Source organism: Pseudophryne corroboree (genome assembly GCF_028390025.1).
Source record: "Pseudophryne corroboree isolate aPseCor3 chromosome 3 unlocalized genomic scaffold, aPseCor3.hap2 SUPER_3_unloc_18, whole genome shotgun sequence".
Classification (NCBI taxonomy): domain Eukaryota; kingdom Metazoa; phylum Chordata; class Amphibia; order Anura; family Myobatrachidae; genus Pseudophryne; species Pseudophryne corroboree.
The window spans coordinates 834,698-855,238 of record NW_026967506.1 but is presented as its reverse complement, the minus strand read 5'-3'; the positions used below and the strand labels follow the sequence as shown (position 1 = coordinate 855,238).

General features: G+C 51.5%; 1 protein-coding gene across 1 annotated transcript in view; it reads left to right on the top strand.

The window, feature by feature from the left end:
- Window positions 1–20,541, top strand: part of LOC134983550 (lactase/phlorizin hydrolase-like) — a 91,913-nt gene that overhangs the window by 58,919 nt on the left and 12,453 nt on the right. The window lies entirely within an intron of this gene.

The window sequence follows — 20,541 nt, the reverse complement described above, 5'->3', positions numbered from 1 at the left end:
ACCCCACTCTGCTCTACTCCCAGTCATCCATACCCCACTCTGCTCTACTCCCAGTCATCCATACTCCACTCTGCTCTACTCCCAGTCATCCATACCCCACTCTGCTCTACTCCCAGTCATCCATACTCCACTCTGCTCTACTCCCAGTCATCCATACTCCACTCTGCTCTACTCCCAGTCATCTATACTCCACTCTGCTCAACTCCCAGGCATCCATACTCCACTCTGCGCTACTCCCAGTCATCCATACCCCACTCTGCTCTACTCCCAGTCATTCATACTCCACTCTGCTCTACTCCCAGTCATCCATACTCCACTCTGCTCTACTCCCAGTCATGTATACTCCACTCTGCTCTACTCCCAGTCATCCATACTCCACTCTGCTCTACTCTACTCACAGTCATCCATACCCCACTCTGCTCTACTCCCAGTCATCCATACCCCACTCTGCTCTACTCCCAGTCATCCATACTCCACTCTGCTCTACTCCCAGTCATCCATACCCCACTCTGCTCTACTCCCAGTCATCCATACTCCACTCTGTTCTACTCCCAGTCATCCATACCCCACTCTGCTCTACTCACAGTCATCCATACTCCACTCTGCTCTACTCCCAGTCATCCATACTCCACTCTGCTCTACTCCCAGTCATCCATACCCCACTCTGCTCTACTCCCAGTCATCCATACTCCACTCTGCTCTACTCCCAGTCATCCATACTCCACTCTGCTCTACTCCCAGTCATCCATACTCCACTCTGCTCAACTCCCAGGCATCCATACTCCACTCTGCTCTACTCCCAGTCATCCATACTCCACTCTGCTCTACTCCCGGTCATCCATACTCCACTCTGCTCTACTCCCAGTCATCTATACTCCACTCTGCTCAACTCCCAGGCATCCATACTCCACTCTGCTCTACTCTACTCACAGTCATCCATACCCCACTCTGCTCTACTCCCAGTCATCCATACCCCACTCTGCTCTACTCCCAGTCATCCATACCCCACTCTGCTGTACTCCCGGCCATCCATACCCCACTCTGCTCTACTCCCAGTCATCCATACTCCACTCTGCTCTACTCCCAGTCATCCATACCCCACTCTGCTCTACTCCCAGTCATCCATACTCCACTCTGCTCTACTCCCAGTCATCCATACCCCACTCTGCTCTACTCCCAGTCATCCATACTCCACTCTGCTCTACTCCCAGTCATCCATACTCAACTCTGCTCTACTCCCAGTAATCCATACTCCACTCTGCTCTACTCCCAGTCATCCATACTCCACTCTGCTCTACTCCCAGTCATCCATACTCCACTCTACTCTACTCCCAGTCATCCATACACCACTCTGCTCTACTCCCAGTCATCTATACTCCACTCTGCTCAACTCCCAGGCATCCATACTCCACTCTGCTCTACTCTACTCACAGTCATCCATACCCCACTCTGCTCTACTCCCAGTCATCCATACTCCACTCTGTTCTACTCCCAGTCATCCATACCCCACTCTGCTCTACTCCCAGTCATCCATACTCCACTCTGCTCTACTCCCAGTCATCTATACTCCACTCTGCTCAACTCCCAGGCATCCATACTCCACTCTGCTCTACTCTACTCACAGTCATCCATACCCCACTCTGCTCTACTCCCAGTCATCCATACTCCACTCTGTTCTACTCCCAGTCATCCATACCCCACTCTGCTCTACTCCCAGTCATCCATACTCCACTCTGCTCTACTCCCAGTCATCTATACTCCACTCTGCTCAACTCCCAGGCATCCATACTCCACTCTGCTCTACTCTACTCACAGTCATCCATACTCCACTCTGCTCTACTCCCAGTCATCCATACTCCACTCTGCTCTACTCCCAGTCATCCATACTCCACTCTGCTCTACTCACAGTCATCCATACTCCACTCTGCTCAACTCCCAGGCATCCATACTCCACTCTGCTCTACTCCCAGTAATCCATACTCCACTCTGCTCTACTCCCAGTCATCCATACCCCACTCTGCTCTACTCCCAGTCATCCATACCCCACTCTGCTCTACTCCCAGTCATCCATACCCCACTCTGCTCTACTCCCAGTCATCCATACTTCACTCTGCTCTACTCCCAGTCATTCATACTCCACTCTGCTCTACTCCCAGTCATCCATACTCCACTCTGCTCTACTCCCAGTCATCCATACTCCACTCTGCTCAACTCCCAGGCATCCATACTCCACTCTGCTCTACTCTACTCACAGTCATCCATACCCCACTCTGCTCTACTCCCAGTCATCCATACTCCACTCTGTTCTACTCCCAGTCATCCATACCCCACTCTGCTCTACTCCCAGTCATCCATTCTCCACACTGCTCTACTCCCAGTCATCTATACTCCACTCTGCTCAACTCCCAGGCATCCATACTCCACTCTGCTCTACTCTACTCACAGTCATCCATACTCCACTCTGCTCTACTCCCAGTCATCCATACTCCACTCTGCTCTACTCCCAGTCATCCATACTCCACTCTGCTCTACTCACAGTCATCCATACTCCACTCTGCTCAACTCCCAGGCATCCATACTCCACTCTGCTCTACTCCCAGTAATCCATACTCCACTCTGCTCTACTCCCAGTCATCCATACCCCACTCTGCTCTACTCCCAGTCATCCATACCCCACTCTGCTCTACTCCCAGTCATCCATACCCCACTCTGCTCTACTCCCAGTCATCCATACTCCACTCTGCTCTACTCCCAGTCATTCATACTCCACTCTGCTCTACTCCCAGTCATCCATACTCCACTCTGCTCTACTCCCAGTCATTCATACCCCACTCTGCTCTACTCCCAGTCATCCATACCCCACTCTGCTCTACTCCCAGTCATCCATACTCCACTCTGCTCTACTCCCAGTCATCCATACCCCACTCTGCTCTACTCCCAGTCATCCATACTCCACTCTGCTCTACTCCCAGTCATCCATACTCCACTCTGCTCTACTCCCAGTCATCCATACTCCACTCTGCTCAACTCCCAGGCATCCATACTCCACTCTGCTCTACTCCCAGTCATCCATACTCCACTCTGCTCTACTCCCGGTCATCCATACTCCACTCTGCTCTACTCTAAGTCATCTATACTCCACTCTGCTCAACTCCCAGGCATCCATACTCCACTCTGCTCTACTCTACTCACAGTCATCCATATCCCACTCTGCTCTACTCCCAGTCATCCATACCCCACTCTGCTCTACTCCCAGTCATCCATACCCCACTCTGCTGTACTCCCGGCCATCCATACCCCACTCTGCTCTACTCCCAGTCATCCATACTCCACTCTGCTCTACTCCCAGTCATCCATACCCCACTCTGCTCTACTCCCAGTCATCCATACTCCACTCTGCTCTACTCCCAGTCATCCATACCCCACTCTGCTCTACTCCCAGTCATCCATACTCCACTCTGCTCTACTCCCAGTCATCCATACTCCACTCTGCTCTACTCCCAGTAATCCATACTCCACTCTGCTCTACTCCCAGTCATCCATACTCCACTCTGCTCTACTCTCAGTCATCCATACTCCACTCTACTCTACTCCCAGTCATCCATACTCCACTCTGCTCTACTCCCAGTCATCTATACTCCACTCTGCTCAACTCCCAGGCATCAATACTCCACTCTGCTCTACTCTACTCACAGTCATCCATACCCCACTCTGCTCTACTCCCAGTCATCCATACTCCACTCTGTTCTACTCCCAGTCATCCATACCCCACTCTGCTCTACTCCCAGTCATCCATACTCCACTCTGTTCTACTCCCAGTCATCCATACCCCACTCTGCTCTACTCCCAGTAATCCATACTCCACTCTGCTCTACTCCCAGTCATCCATACTCCACTCTGCTCTACTCCCAGTCATCCATACTCCACTCTACTCTACTCCCAGTCATCCATACTCCACTCTGCTCTACTCCCAGTCATCTATACTCCACTCTGCTCAACTCCCAGGCATCCATACTCCACTCTGCTCTACTCTACTCACAGTCATCCATACCCCACTCTGCTCTACTCCCAGTCATCCATACTCCACTCTGTTCTACTCCCAGTCATCCATACCCCACTCTGCTCTACTCCCAGTCATCCATACTCCACTCTGCTCTACTCCCAGTCATCTATACTCCACTCTGCTCAACTCCCAGGCATCCATACTCCACTCTGCTCTACTCTACTCACAGTCATCCATACCCCACTCTGCTCTACTCCCAGTCATCCATACTCCACTCTGTTCTACTCCCAGTCATCCATACCCCACTCTGCTCTACTCCCAGTCATCCATACTCCACTCTGCTCTACTCCCAGTCATCTATACTCCACTCTGCTCAACTCCCAGGCATCCATACTCCACTCTGCTCTACTCTACTCACAGTCATCCATACTCCACTCTGCTCTACTCCCAGTCATCCATACTCCACTCTGCTCTACTCCCAGTCATTCATACTCCACTCTGCTCTACTCACAGTCATCCATACTCCACTCTGCTCAACTCCCAGGCATCCATACTCCACTCTGCTCTACTCCCAGTAATCCATACTCCACTCTGCTCTACTCCCAGTCATCCATACCCCACTCTGCTCTACTCCCAGTCATCCATACCCCACTCTGCTCTACTCCCAGTCATCCATACCCCACTCTGCTCTACTCCCAGTCATCCATACTTCACTCTGCTCTACTCCCAGTCATTCATACTCCACTCTGCTCTACTCCCAGTCATCCATACTCCACTCTGCTCTACTCCCAGTCATCTATACTCCACTCTGCTCAACTCCCAGGCATCCATACTCCACTCTGCTCTACTCTACTCACAGTCATCCATACCCCACTCTGCTCTACTCCCAGTCATCCATACTCCACTCTGTTCTACTCCCAGTCATCCATACCCCACTCTGCTCTACTCCCAGTCATCCATTCTCCACACTGCTCTACTCCCAGTCATCTATACTCCACTCTGCTCAACTCCCAGGCATCCATACTCCACTCTGCTCTACTCTACTCACAGTCATCCATACTCCACTCTGCTCTACTCCCAGTCATCCATACTCCACTCTGCTCTACTCCCAGTCATCCATACTCCACTCTGCTCTACTCACAGTCATCCATACTCCACTCTGCTCAACTCCCAGGCATCCATACTCCACTCTGCTCTACTCCCAGTAATCCATACTCCACTCTGCTCTACTCCCAGTCATCCATACCCCACTCTGCTCTACTCCCAGTCATCCATACCCCACTCTGCTCTACTCCCAGTCATCCATACCCCACTCTGCTCTACTCCCAGTCATCCATACTCCACTCTGCTCTACTCCCAGTCATTCATACTCCACTCTGCTCTACTCCCAGTCATCCATACTCCACTCTGCTCTACTCCCAGTCATTCATACCCCACTCTGCTCTACTCCCAGTCATCCATACCCCACTCTGCTCTACTCCCAGTCATCCATACTCCACTCTGCTCTACTCCCAGTCATCCATACCCCACTCTGCTCTACTCCCAGTCATCCATACTCCACTCTGCTCTACTCCCAGTCATCCATACTCCACTCTGCTCTACTCCCAGTCATCCATACTCCACTCTGCTCAACTCCCAGGCATCCATACTCCACTCTGCTCTACTCCCAGTCATCCATACTCCACTCTGCTCTACTCCCGGTCATCCATACTCCACTCTGCTCTACTCCCAGTCATCTATACTCCACTCTGCTCAACTCCCAGGCATCCATACTCCACTCTGCTCTACTCTACTCACAGTCATCCATACCCCACTCTGCTCTACTCCCAGTCATCCATACCCCACTCTGCTCTACTCCCAGTCATCCATACCCCACTCTGCTGTACTCCCGGCCATCCATACCCCACTCTGCTCTACTCCCAGTCATCCATACTCCACTCTGCTCTACTCCCAGTCATCCATACCCCACTCTGCTCTACTCCCAGTCATCCATACTCCACTCTGCTCTACTCCCAGTCATCCATACCCCACTCTGCTCTACTCCCAGTCATCCATACTCCACTCTGCTCTACTCCCAGTCATCCATACTCCACTCTGCTCTACTCCCAGTAATCCATACTCCACTCTGCTCTACTCCCAGTCATCCATACTCCACTCTGCTCTACTCTCAGTCATCCATACTCCACTCTACTCTACTCCCAGTCATCCATACTCCACTCTGCTCTACTCCCAGTCATCTATACTCCACTCTGCTCAACTCCCAGGCATCAATACTCCACTCTGCTCTACTCTACTCACAGTCATCCATACCCCACTCTGCTCTACTCCCAGTCATCCATACTCCACTCTGTTCTACTCCCAGTCATCCATACCCCACTCTGCTCTACTCCCAGTCATCCATACTCCACTCTGCTCTACTCCCAGTCATCTATACTCCACTCTGCTCAACTCCCAGGCATCCATACTCCATTCTGCTCTACTCTACTCACAGTCATCCATACCCCACTCTGCTCTACTCCCAGTCATCCATACTCCACTCTGTTCTACTCCCAGTCATCCATACCCCACTCTGCTCTACTCCCAGTCATCCATACTCCACTCTGCTCTACTCCCAGTCATCTATACTCCACTCTGCTCAACTCACAGGCATCCATACTCCACTCTGCTCTACTCTACTCACAGTCATCCATACTCCACTCTGCTCTACTCCCAGTCATCCATACTCCACTCTGCTCTACTCCCAGTCATCCATACTCCACTCTACTCTACTCACAGTCATCCATACTCCACTCTGCTCAACTCCCAGGCATCCATACTCCACTCTGCTCTACTCCCAGTAATCCATACTCCACTCTGCTCTACTCCCAGTCATTCATACTCCACTCTGCTCTACTCCCAGTCATCCATACTCCACTCTGCTCTACTCCCAGTCATGTATACTCCACTCTGCTCTACTCCCAGTCATCCATACTCCACTCTGCTCTACTCTACTCACAGTCATCCATACCCCACTCTGCTCTACTCCCAGTCATCCATACCCCACTCTGCTCTACTCCCAGTCATCCATACTCCACTCTGCTCTACTCCCAGTCATCCATACCCCACTCTGCTCTACTCCCAGTCATCCATACTCCACTCTGTTCTACTCCCAGTCATCCATACCCCACTCTGCTCTACTCACAGTCATCCATACTCCACTCTGCTCTACTCCCAGTCATCCATACTCCACTCTGCTCTACTCCCAGTCATCCATACCCCACTCTGCTCTACTCCCAGTCATCCATACTCCACTCTGCTCTACTCCCAGTCATCCATACTCCACTCTGCTCTACTCCCAGTCATCCATACTCCACTCTGCTCAACTCCCAGGCATCCATACTCCACTCTGCTCTACTCCCAGTCATCCATACTCCACTCTGCTCTACTCCCGGTCATCCATACTCCACTCTGCTCTACTCCCAGTCATCTATACTCCACTCTGCTCAACTCCCAGGCATCCATACTCCACTCTGCTCTACTCTACTCACAGTCATCCATACCCCACTCTGCTCTACTCCCAGTCATCCATACCCCACTCTGCTCTACTCCCAGTCATCCATACCCCACTCTGCTGTACTCCCGGCCATCCATACCCCACTCTGCTCTACTCCCAGTCATCCATACTCCACTCTGCTCTACTCCCAGTCATCCATACCCCACTCTGCTCTACTCCCAGTCATCCATACTCCACTCTGCTCTACTCCCAGTCATCCATACCCCACTCTGCTCTACTCCCAGTCATCCATACTCCACTCTGCTCTACTCCCAGTCATCCATACTCAACTCTGCTCTACTCCCAGTAATCCATACTCCACTCTGCTCTACTCCCAGTCATCCATACTCCACTCTGCTCTACTCCCAGTCATCCATACTCCACTCTACTCTACTCCCAGTCATCCATACTCCACTCTGCTCTACTCCCAGTCATCTATACTCCACTCTGCTCAACTCCCAGGCATCCATGCTCCACTCTGCTCTACTCTACTCACAGTCATCCATACCCCACTCTGCTCTACTCCCAGTCATCCATACTCCACTCTGTTCTACTCCCAGTCATCCATACCCCACTCTGCTCTACTCCCAGTCATCCATACTCCACTCTGCTCTACTCCCAGTCATCTATACTCCACTCTGCTCAACTCCCAGGCATCCATACTCCACTCTGCTCTACTCTACTCACAGTCATCCATACCCCACTCTGCTCTACTCCCAGTCATCCATACTCCACTCTGTTCTACTCCCAGTCATCCATACCCCACTCTGCTCTACTCCCAGTCATCCATACTCCACTCTGCTCTACTCCCAGTCATCTATACTCCACTCTGCTCAACTCCCAGGCATCCATACTCCACTCTGCTCTACTCTACTCACAGTCATCCATACTCCACTCTGCTCTACTCCCAGTCATCCATACTCCACTCTGCTCTACTCCCAGTCATCCATACTCCACTCTGCACTACTCACAGTCATCCATACTCCACTCTGCTCAACTCCCAGGCATCCATACTCCACTCTGCTCTACTCCCAGTAATCCATACTCCACTCTGCTCTACTCCCAGTCATCCATACCCCACTCTGCTCTACTCCCAGTCATCCATACCCCACTCTGCTCTATTCCCAGTCATCCATACCCCACTCTGCTCTACTCCCAGTCATCCATACTTCACTCTGCTCTACTCCCAGTCATTCATACTCCACTCTGCTCTACTCCCAGTCATCCATACTCCACTCTGCTCTACTCCCAGTCATCTATACTCCACTCTGCTCAACTCCCAGGCATCCATACTCCACTCTGCTCTACTCTACTCACAGTCATCCATACCCCACTCTGCTCTACTCCCAGTCATCCATACTCCACTCTGTTCTACTCCCAGTCATCCATACCCCACTCTGCTCTACTCCCAGTCATCCATACTCCACTCTGCTCTACTCCCAGTCATCTATACTCCACTCTGCTCAACTCACAGGCATCCATACTCCACTCTGCTCTACTCTACTCACAGTCATCCATACTCCACTCTGCTCTACTCCCAGTCATCCATACTCCACTCTGCTCTACTCCCAGTCATCCATACTCCACTCTACTCTACTCACAGTCATCCATACTCCACTCTGCTCAACTCCCAGGCATCCATACTCCACTCTGCTCTACTCCCAGTAATCCATACTCCACTCTGCTCTACTCCCAGTCATTCATACTCCACTCTGCTCTACTCCCAGTCATCCATACTCCACTCTGCTCTACTCCCAGTCATGTATACTCCACTCTGCTCTACTCCCAGTCATCCATACTCCACTCTGCTCTACTCTACTCACAGTCATCCATACCCCACTCTGCTCTACTCCCAGTCATCCATACCCCACTCTGCTCTACTCCCAGTCATCCATACTCCACTCTGCTCTACTCCCAGTCATCCATACCCCACTCTGCTCTACTCCCAGTCATCCATACTCCACTCTGTTCTACTCCCAGTCATCCATACCCCACTCTGCTCTACTCACAGTCATCCATACTCCACTCTGCTCTACTCCCAGTCATCCATACTCCACTCTGCTCTACTCCCAGTCATCCATACCCCACTCTGCTCTACTCCCAGTCATCCATACTCCACTCTGCTCTACTCCCAGTCATCCATACTCCACTCTGCTCTACTCCCAGTCATCCATACTCCACTCTGCTCAACTCCCAGGCATCCATACTCCACTCTGCTCTACTCCCAGTCATCCATACTCCACTCTGCTCTACTCCCGGTCATCCATACTCCACTCTGCTCTACTCCCAGTCATCTATACTCCACTCTGCTCAACTCCCAGGCATCCATACTCCACTCTGCTCTACTCTACTCACAGTCATCCATACCCCACTCTGCTCTACTCCCAGTCATCCATACCCCACTCTGCTCTACTCCCAGTCATCCATACCCCACTCTGCTGTACTCCCGGCCATCCATACCCCACTCTGCTCTACTCCCAGTCATCCATACTCCACTCTGCTCTACTCCCAGTCATCCATACCCCACTCTGCTCTACTCCCAGTCATCCATACTCCACTCTGCTCTACTCCCAGTCATCCATACCCCACTCTGCTCTACTCCCAGTCATCCATACTCCACTCTGCTCTACTCCCAGTCATCCATACTCAACTCTGCTCTACTCCCAGTAATCCATACTCCACTCTGCTCTACTCCCAGTCATCCATACTCCACTCTGCTCTACTCCCAGTCATCCATACTCCACTCTACTCTACTCCCAGTCATCCATACTCCACTCTGCTCTACTCCCAGTCATCTATACTCCACTCTGCTCAACTCCCAGGCATCCATGCTCCACTCTGCTCTACTCTACTCACAGTCATCCATACCCCACTCTGCTCTACTCCCAGTCATCCATACTCCACTCTGTTCTACTCCCAGTCATCCATACCCCACTCTGCTCTACTCCCAGTCATCCATACTCCACTCTGCTCTACTCCCAGTCATCTATACTCCACTCTGCTCAACTCCCAGGCATCCATACTCCACTCTGCTCTACTCTACTCACAGTCATCCATACCCCACTCTGCTCTACTCCCAGTCATCCATACTCCACTCTGTTCTACTCCCAGTCATCCATACCCCACTCTGCTCTACTCCCAGTCATCCATACTCCACTCTGCTCTACTCCCAGTCATCTATACTCCACTCTGCTCAACTCCCAGGCATCCATACTCCACTCTGCTCTACTCTACTCACAGTCATCCATACTCCACTCTGCTCTACTCCCAGTCATCCATACTCCACTCTGCTCTACTCCCAGTCATCCATACTCCACTCTGCACTACTCACAGTCATCCATACTCCACTCTGCTCAACTCCCAGGCATCCATACTCCACTCTGCTCTACTCCCAGTAATCCATACTCCACTCTGCTCTACTCCCAGTCATCCATACCCCACTCTGCTCTACTCCCAGTCATCCATACCCCACTCTGCTCTACTCCCAGTCATCCATACCCCACTCTGCTCTACTCCCAGTCATCCATACTTCACTCTGCTCTACTCCCAGTCATTCATACTCCACTCTGCTCTACTCCCAGTCATCCATACTCCACTCTGCTCTACTCCCAGTCATCTATACTCCACTCTGCTCAACTCCCAGGCATCCATACTCCACTCTGCTCTACTCTACTCACAGTCATCCATACCCCACTCTGCTCTACTCCCAGTCATCCATACTCCACTCTGTTCTACTCCCAGTCATCCATACCCCACTCTGCTCTACTCCCAGTCATCCATACTCCACTCTGCTCTACTCCCAGTCATCTATACTCCACTCTGCTCAACTCCCAGGCATCCATACTCCACTCTGCTCTACTCTACTCACAGTCATCCATACTCCACTCTGCTCTACTCCCAGTCATCCATACTCCACTCTGCTCTACTCCCAGTCATCCATACTCCACTCTGCTCTACTCACAGTCATCCATACTCCACTCTGCTCAACTCCCAGGCATCCATACTCCACTCTGCTCTACTCCCAGTAATCCATACTCCACTCTGCTCTACTCCCAGTAATCCATACTCCACTCTGCTCTACTCCCAGTCATCCATACCCCACTCTGCTCTACTCCCAGTCATCCATACCCCACTCTGCTCTACTCCCAGTCATCCATACCCCACTCTGCTCTACTCCCAGTCATCCATACTCCACTCTGCTCTACTCCCAGTCATTCATACTCCACTCTGCTCTACTCCCAGTCATCCCTACTCCACTCTGCTCTACTCCCAGTCATTCATACCCCACTCTGCTCTACTCCCAGTCATCCATACCCCACTCTGCTCTACTCCCAGTCATCCATACTCCACTCTGCTCTACTCCCAGTCATCCATACCCCACTCTGCTCTACTCCCAGTCATCCATACTCCACTCTGCTCTACTCCCAGTCATCCATACTCCACTCTGCTCTACTCCCAGTCATCCATACTCCACTCTGCTCAACTCCCAGGCATCCATACTCCACTCTGCTCTACTCCCAGTCATCCATACTCCACTCGGCTCTACTCCCGGTCATCCATACTCCACTCTGCTCTACTCCCAGTCATCTATACTCCACTCTGCTCAACTCCCAGGCATCCATACTCCACTCTGCTCTACTCTACTCACAGTCATCCATACCCCACTCTGCTCTACTCCCAGTCATCCATACCCCACTCTGCTCTACTCCCAGTCATCCATACCCCACTCTGCTGTACTCCCGGCCATCCATACCCCACTCTGCTCTACTCCCAGTCATCCATACTCCACTCTGCTCTACTCCCAGTCATCCATACCCCACTCTGCTCTACTCCCAGTCATCCATACTCCACTCTGCTCTACTCCCAGTCATCCATACCCCACTCTGCTCTACTCCCAGTCATCCATACTCCACTCTGCTCTACTCCCAGTCATCCATACTCCACTCTGCTCTACTCCCAGTAATCCATACTCCACTCTGCTCTACTCCCAGTCATCCATACTCCACTCTGCTCTACTCCCAGTCATCCATACTCCACTCTACTCTACTCCCAGTCATCCATACTCCACTCTGCTCTACTCCCAGTCATCTATACTCCACTCTGCTCAACTCCCAGGCATCAATACTCCACTCTGCTCTACTCTACTCACAGTCATCCATACCCCACTCTGCTCTACTCCCAGTCATCCATACTCCACTCTGTTCTACTCCCAGTCATCCATACCCCACTCTGCTCTACTCCCAGTCATCCATACTCCACTCTGCTCTACTCCCAGTCATCTATACTCCACTCTGCTCAACTCCCAGGCATCCATACTCCATTCTGCTCTACTCTACTCACAGTCATCCATACCCCACTCTGCTCTACTCCGAGTCATCCATACTCCACTCTGTTCTACTCCCAGTCATCCATACCCCACTCTGCTCTACTCCCAGTCATCCATACTCCACTCTGCTCTACTCCCAGTCATCTATACTCCACTCTGCTCAACTCCCAGGCATCCATACTCCACTCTGCTCTACTCTACTCACAGTCATCCATACTCCACTCTGCTCTACTCCCAGTCATCCATACTCCACTCTGCTCTACTCCCAGTCATCCATACTCCACTCTGCTCTACTCACAGTCATCCATACTCCACTCTGCTCAACTCCCAGGCATCCATACTCCACTCTGCTCTACTCCCAGTAATCCATACTCCACTCTGCTCTACTCCCAGTCATCCATACCCCACTCTGCTCTACTCCCAGTCATCCATACCCCACTCTGCTCTACTCCCAGTCATCCATACCCCACTCTGCTCTACTCCCAGTCATCCATACTCCACTCTGCTCTACTCCCAGTCATTCATACTCCACTCTGCTCTACTCCCAGTCATCCATACTCCACTCTGCTCTACTCCCAGTCATTCATACTCCACTCTGCTATACTCCCAGTCATCCATACTCCACTCTGCTCTACTCCCAGTCATCCATACTCCACTCTGCTCTACTCCCAGTCATCCATACCCCACTCTGCTCTACTCCCAGTCATCCATACTCCACTCTGCTCTACTCCCAGTCATCTATACTCCACTCTGCTCAACTCCCAGGCATCCATACTCCACTCTGCTCTACTCCCAGTCATCCATACTCCACTCTGCTCTACTCCCAGTCATCCATACTCCACTCTGCTCTACTCTACTCACAGTCATCCATACCCCACTCTGCTCTACTCCCAGTCATCCATACCCCACTCTGCTCTACTCCCAGTCATCCGTACTCCACTCTGCTCTACTCCCAGTCATCCATACCCCACTCTGCTCTACTCCCAGTCATCCATACTCCACTCTGCTCTACCCCCAGTCATCCATACTTCACTCTGCTCAACTCCCAGTCATCCATACTCCACTATCCTCTACTCCCAGTCATCCATACTCCACTCTGCTCAACTCCCAGTCATCCATACTCCACTCTCCTCTACTCCCAGTCATCCATACTCCACTCTGCTCTACTCCCAGTCATCCATACTCCACTCTGCTCTACTCTACTCACAGTCATCCATACCCCACTCTGCTCTACTCCCAGTCATCCATACCCCACTCTGCTCTACTCCCAGTCATCCGTACTCCACTCTGCTCTACTCCCAGTCATCCATACCCCACTCTGCTCTACTCCCAGTCATCCATACTCCACTCTACTCTACCCCCAGTCATCCATACTCCACTCTGCTCTACTCCCGATCATCCATACCCCACTCTGCTCTACTCCCAGTCATCCATACTCCACTCTGCTCTACTCCCAGTCATTCATACTCCACTCTGCTCTACTCCCAGTCATTCATACTCCACTCTGCTCTACTCCCAGTCATTCATACTCCACTCTGCTCTACTCCCAGTCATCCATACCCCACTCTGCTCTACTCCCAGTCATCCATACTCCACTCTGCTCTACTCTACTCACAGTCATCCATACCCCACTCTTCTCTACTCCCAGTCATTCATACTCCACTCTGCTCTACTCCCAGTCATCCATACTCCACTCTGCTCTACACCCAGTCATCCATACTCCACTCTGCTCAACTCCCAGTCATCCATACTCCACTCTCCTCTACTCCCAGTCATCCATACTCCACTCTGCTCTACTCCCAGTCATCCATACTCCACTCTGTTCTACTCCCAGTCATCCATACTCCACTCTGCTCTACTCCCAGTCATCTATACTCCACTCTGCTCAACTCCCAGGCATCCATACCCCACTCTGCTCTACTCACAGTCATCTATACTCCACTCTGCTCAACTCCCAGGCATCCATACTCCACTCTGCTCTACTCCCAGTCATCCATACTCCACTCTGCTCTACTCCCAGTCATCTATACTCCACTCTGCTCAACTCCCATTCATCTATACCCCACTCTTCTCTACTCCCAGTCATCCATACTCCACTCTCACCTACCCCCAGTCATCCATACTCCACTCTGCTCAACTCCCAGTCATCCATACTCCACTCTGCTCTACTCCCAGTCATTCATACTCCACTCTGCTCTACTCAAAGTCATCCATACTCCACTCTGCTCTACTCCCAGTCATCCATACCCCACTCTGCTCTACTCCCAGTCATCCATACCCCACTCTGCTCTACTCCCAGTCATCCGTACTCCACTCTGCTTTACTCCCAGTCATCCATACCCCACTCTGCTCTACTCCCAGTCATTCATACTCCACCCTGCTCTACCCCCAGTCATCCATACTCCACTCTGCTCAACTCCCAGTTATCCATACTCCACTCTCCTCTACTCCCAGTCATCCATACTCCACTCTGCTCAACTCCCAGTCATCCATACTCCACTCTCCTCTACTCCCAGTCATCCATACTCCACTCTGCTCTACTCCCAGTCATCCAAACTCCACTCTGCTCTACTCTACTCACAGTCATCCATACCCCACTCTGCTCTACTCCCAGTCATCCATACCCCACTCTGCTCTACTCCCAGTCATCCGTACTCCACTCTGCTCTACTCCCAGTCATCCATACCCCACTCTGCTCTACTCCCAGTCATCCATACTCCAATCTACTCTACCCCCAGTCATCCATACCCCACTCTGCTCTACTCCCGATCATCCATACCCCACTCTGCTCTACTCCCAGTCATCCATACTCCACTCTGCTCTACTCCCAGTCATTCATACTCCACTCTGCTCTACTCCCAGTCATTCATACTCCACTCTGCTCTACTCCCAGTCATCCATACTCCACTCTGCTCTACTCCCAGTCATCCATACCCCACTCTGCTCTACTCCCAGTCATCCATACTCCACTCTTCTCTACTCTACTCACAGTCATCCATACCCCACTCTTCTCTACTCCCAGTCATTCATACTCCACTCTGCTCTACTCCCAGTCATCCATACTCCACTCTGCTCTACACCCAGTCATCCATACTCCACTCTGCTCAACTCCCAGTCATCCATACTCCACTCTCCTCTACTCCCAGTCATACATACTCCACTCTGCTCTACTCCCAGTCATCCATACTCCACTCTGTTCTACTCCCAGTCATCCATACTCCACTCTGCTCTACTCCCAGTCATCTATACTCCACTCTGCTCAACTCCCAGGCATCCATACTCCACTCTGCTCTACTCACAGTCATCTATACTCCACTCTGCTCAACTCCCAGGCATCCATACTCCACTCTGCTCTACTCCCAGTCATCCATACTCCACTCTGCTCTACTCCCAGTCATCTATACTCCACTCTGCTCAACTACCATTCATCTATACCCCACTCTTCTCTACTCCCAGTCATCCATACTCCACTCTCATCTACCCCCAGTCATCCATACTCCACTCTGCTCAACTCCCAGTCATCCATACTCCACTCTGCTCTACTCCCAGTCATTCATACTCCACTCTGCTCTACTCACAGTCATCCATACTCCACTCTGCTCTACTCACAGTCATCCATACTCCACTCTGCTCAACTCCCAGTAATCCATACTCCACTCTGCTCTACTCCCAGTCATCCATACTCCACTCTGCTCTACTCCCAGTCATCCATACTCCACTCTGCTCTACTCTACTCACAGTCATCCATACCCCACTCTGCTCTACTCCCAGTCATCCATACCCCACTCTGCTCTACTCCCAGTCATCCATACTCCACTCTGCTCTACTCCCAGTCATCCATACTCCACTCTGCTCTACTCCCAGTCATTCATACTCCACTCTGCTCTACTCCCAGTTATCCATACTCCACTCTGCTCTACTCCCAGTCATTCATACTCCACTCTGCTCTACTCCCAGTCATTCATACTCCACTCTGCTCTACTCCCAGTCATTCATACTCCACTCTGCTCTACTCCCAGTCATTCATACTCCACTCTGCTCTACTCCCAGTCATTCATACTCCACTCTGCTCTACTCCCAGTCATCCATACCCCACTCTGCTCTAATCCCAGTCATCCGTACTCCACTCTGCTCTACTCCCAGTCATCCATACTCCACTCTGCTCTACTCCCAGTCATCCATACTCCACTGTATTCTACTCCTAGTCATCCATACTCCACTCTGCTCTACTCCCAGTCATCCATACCCCACTCTGCTCTACTCCCAGTCATCCATACCCCTCTCTGCTCTACTCCCAGTCATCCATACTCCACTCTGTTCTACTCCCAGTCATCCATACCCCACTCTCCTCTACTCGCAGTCATCCATACTCCACTCTTCTCTACTCCAAGTCATCCATACTCCACTCTGCTCTACTCCCAGTCATCCATACTCCACTCTGCTCTACTCCCAGTCATCCATACTCCACTCTTCTCTACTCCAAGTCATCCATACTCCACTCTGCTCTACTCTCAGTCATCCATACTCCACTCTGCTCTACTCCCAGCCATCCATACCCCATTCTGCTCTACTCCCAGTCATTCATACTCCACTCTCCACTACTCCCAGTCATCCATACCCCACTCTGTTCTACTCCCAGTCATTCATACTCCACTCTCCACTACTCCCAGTCATCCATACCCCACTCTGCTCTACTCCCAGGCATCCATACCCCACTCTGCTCTACTCCCAGGCATCCATACTCCACTCTACTCTACTCCCAGTCATCCATACTCCACGCTGCTCTACTCCCAGTCATCCATACTCCACTCTGCTCTACTCCCAGTCATCCGTACTCCTCTCTGCTCTACTCCCAGTCATCCATACTCCACTCTGCTCTACTCCCAGTCATCCTTACTCCACTCTGATCTACCCCCAGTCATCCATACTCCACTCTGCTCTACTCCCAGTCATTCATACTCCACTCTACTCTACTCCCAGTCATCCATACCCCACTCTGCTCTACTCCCAGTCATCCATACTCCACTCTGCTCTACTCCCATTCATCTATACCCCACTCTGTTCTACTCCCAGTCATCCATACTCCACTCTCCTCTACTCCCAGTCTTACATACTCCACTCTGCTCTACTCCCAGTCATCCATACTCCACTCTGCTCTACTCCCAGTCATCCATACTCCACTCTGCTCTACTCCCAGGCATCCATACTCCACTCTGCTCTACTCCCAGTCATCCATACTCCACTCTGCTCTACTCCCAGTCATCCATACTCCACTCTGCTCTACTCCCAGTCATCCATACTCCACTCTTCTCTACTCCCAGTCATCCATACCCCACTCTGCTCTACTCCCAGTCATCCATACTCCACTCTTCTCTACTCCCAGTCATCCATACTCCACTCTGCTCTACTCCAAGGCATCCATACTCCACTCTGCTCTACTCCCAGGCATCCATACTCCACTCTGCTCTACTCCCAGTCATTCATACTCTACTCTGCACTACTCCCAGTCATCCATACCCCACTCTGCTCTACTCCCAGTCATCCATACTCCACTCTGCTCTACTCCCGGTCATCCATACCCCACTCTGCTCTACTCCCAGTCATCCATACTCCACTCTGCTCTACTCCCAGTCATCCATACTCCACTCTGCTCTACTCCCAGTCATCCATACTCCACTCTGCTCTACTCCCGGTCATCCATACCCCACTCTGCTCTACTCCCAGTAATCCATACTCCACTCTGCTCTACTCCCAGTCATCCATACTCCACTCTGCTCAACTCCCAGTCATCCTTACTCCACTCTACTCTACTCCCAGTCATCCATACCCCACTCTGCTCTACTCCCAGTCATCCATACTCCACTCTGCTCTACTCCCATTCATCTATACCCCACTCTGTTCTACTCCCAGTCATCCATACTCCACTCTCCTCTACTCCCAGTCTTACATACTCCACTCTGCTCTACTCCCAGTCATCCATACTCCACTCTGCTCTACTCCCAGTCATCCATACTCCACTGTATTCTACTCCTAGTCATCCATACTCCACTCTGCTCTACTCCCAGTCATCCATACCCCACTCTGCTCTACTCCCAGTCATCCATACCCCACTCTGCTCTACTCCCAGTCATCCATACCCCACTCTGCTCTACTCCCAGTCATCCATACTCCACTCTGTTCTACTCCCAGTCATCCATACCCCACTCTCCTCTACTCCCAGTCATCCATACTCCACTCTGCTCTACTCCCAGCCATCCATACCACATTCTGCTCTACTCCCAGTCATTCATACTCCACTCTCCACTACTCCCAGTCATCCATACCCCACTCTGTTCTACTCCCAGTCATTCATACTCCACTCTCCACTACTCCCAGTCATCCATACCCCACTCTGCTCTACTCCCAGGCATCCATACCCCACTCTGCTCTACTCCCAGGCATCCATACTCCACTCTACTCTACTCCCAGTCATCCATACTCCACGCTGCTCTACTCCCAGTCATCCATACTCCACTCTGCTCTACTCCCAGTCATCCGTACTCCACTCTGCTCTACTCCCAGTCATCCATACTCCACTCTGCTCTACTCCCAGTCATCCTTACTCCACTCTGATCTACCCCCAGTCATCCATACTCCACTCTGCTCTACTCCCAGTCATTCATACTCCACTCTACTCTACTCCCAGTCATCCATACCCCACTCTGCTCTACTCCCAGTCATCCATACTCCACTCTGCTCTACTCCCATTCATCTATACCCCACTCTGTTCTACTCCCAATCATCCATACTCCACTCTCCTCTACTCCCAGTCTTACATACTCCACTCTGCTCTACTCCCAGTCATCCATACTCCACTCTGCTCTACTCGCAGTCATCCATACTCCACTCTGCTCTACTCCCAGGCATCCATACTCCACTCTGCTCTACTCCCAGTCATCCATACTCCACTCTGCTCTACTCCCAGTCATCCATACTCCACTCTGCTCTACTCCCAGTCATCCATACTCCACTCTTCTCTACTCCCAGTCATCCATACCCCACTCTGCTCTACTCCCAGTCATCCATACTCCACTCTTCTCTACTCCCTGTCATCCATACTCCACTCTGCTCTACTCCCAGGCATCCATACTCCACTCTGCTCTACTCCCAGGCATCCATACTCCACTCTGCTCTACTCCCAGCCATTCATACTCTACTCTGCACTACTCCCAGTCATCCATACCCCACTCTGCTCTACTCCCAGTCATCCATACTCCACTCTGCTCTACTCCCGGTCATCCATACCCCACTCTGCTCTACTCCCAGTCATCCATACTCCACTCTGCTCTACCCCCAGTCATCCATACTCCACTCTGCTCTACTCCCAGTCATCCATACTCCACTCTGCTCTACTCCCGGTCATCCATACCCCACTCTGCTCTACTCCCAGTAATCCATACTCCACTCTGCTCTACTCCCAGTCATCCATACTCCACTCTGCTCAACTCCCAGTCATCCTTACTCCACTCTACTCTACTCCCAGTCATCCATACCCCACTCTGCTCTACTCCCAGTCATCCATACTCCACTCTGCTCTACTCCCATTCATCTATACCCCACTCTGTTCTACTCCCAGTCATCCATACTCCACTCTCCTCTACTCCCAGTCTTACATACTCCACTCTGCTCTACTCCCAGTCA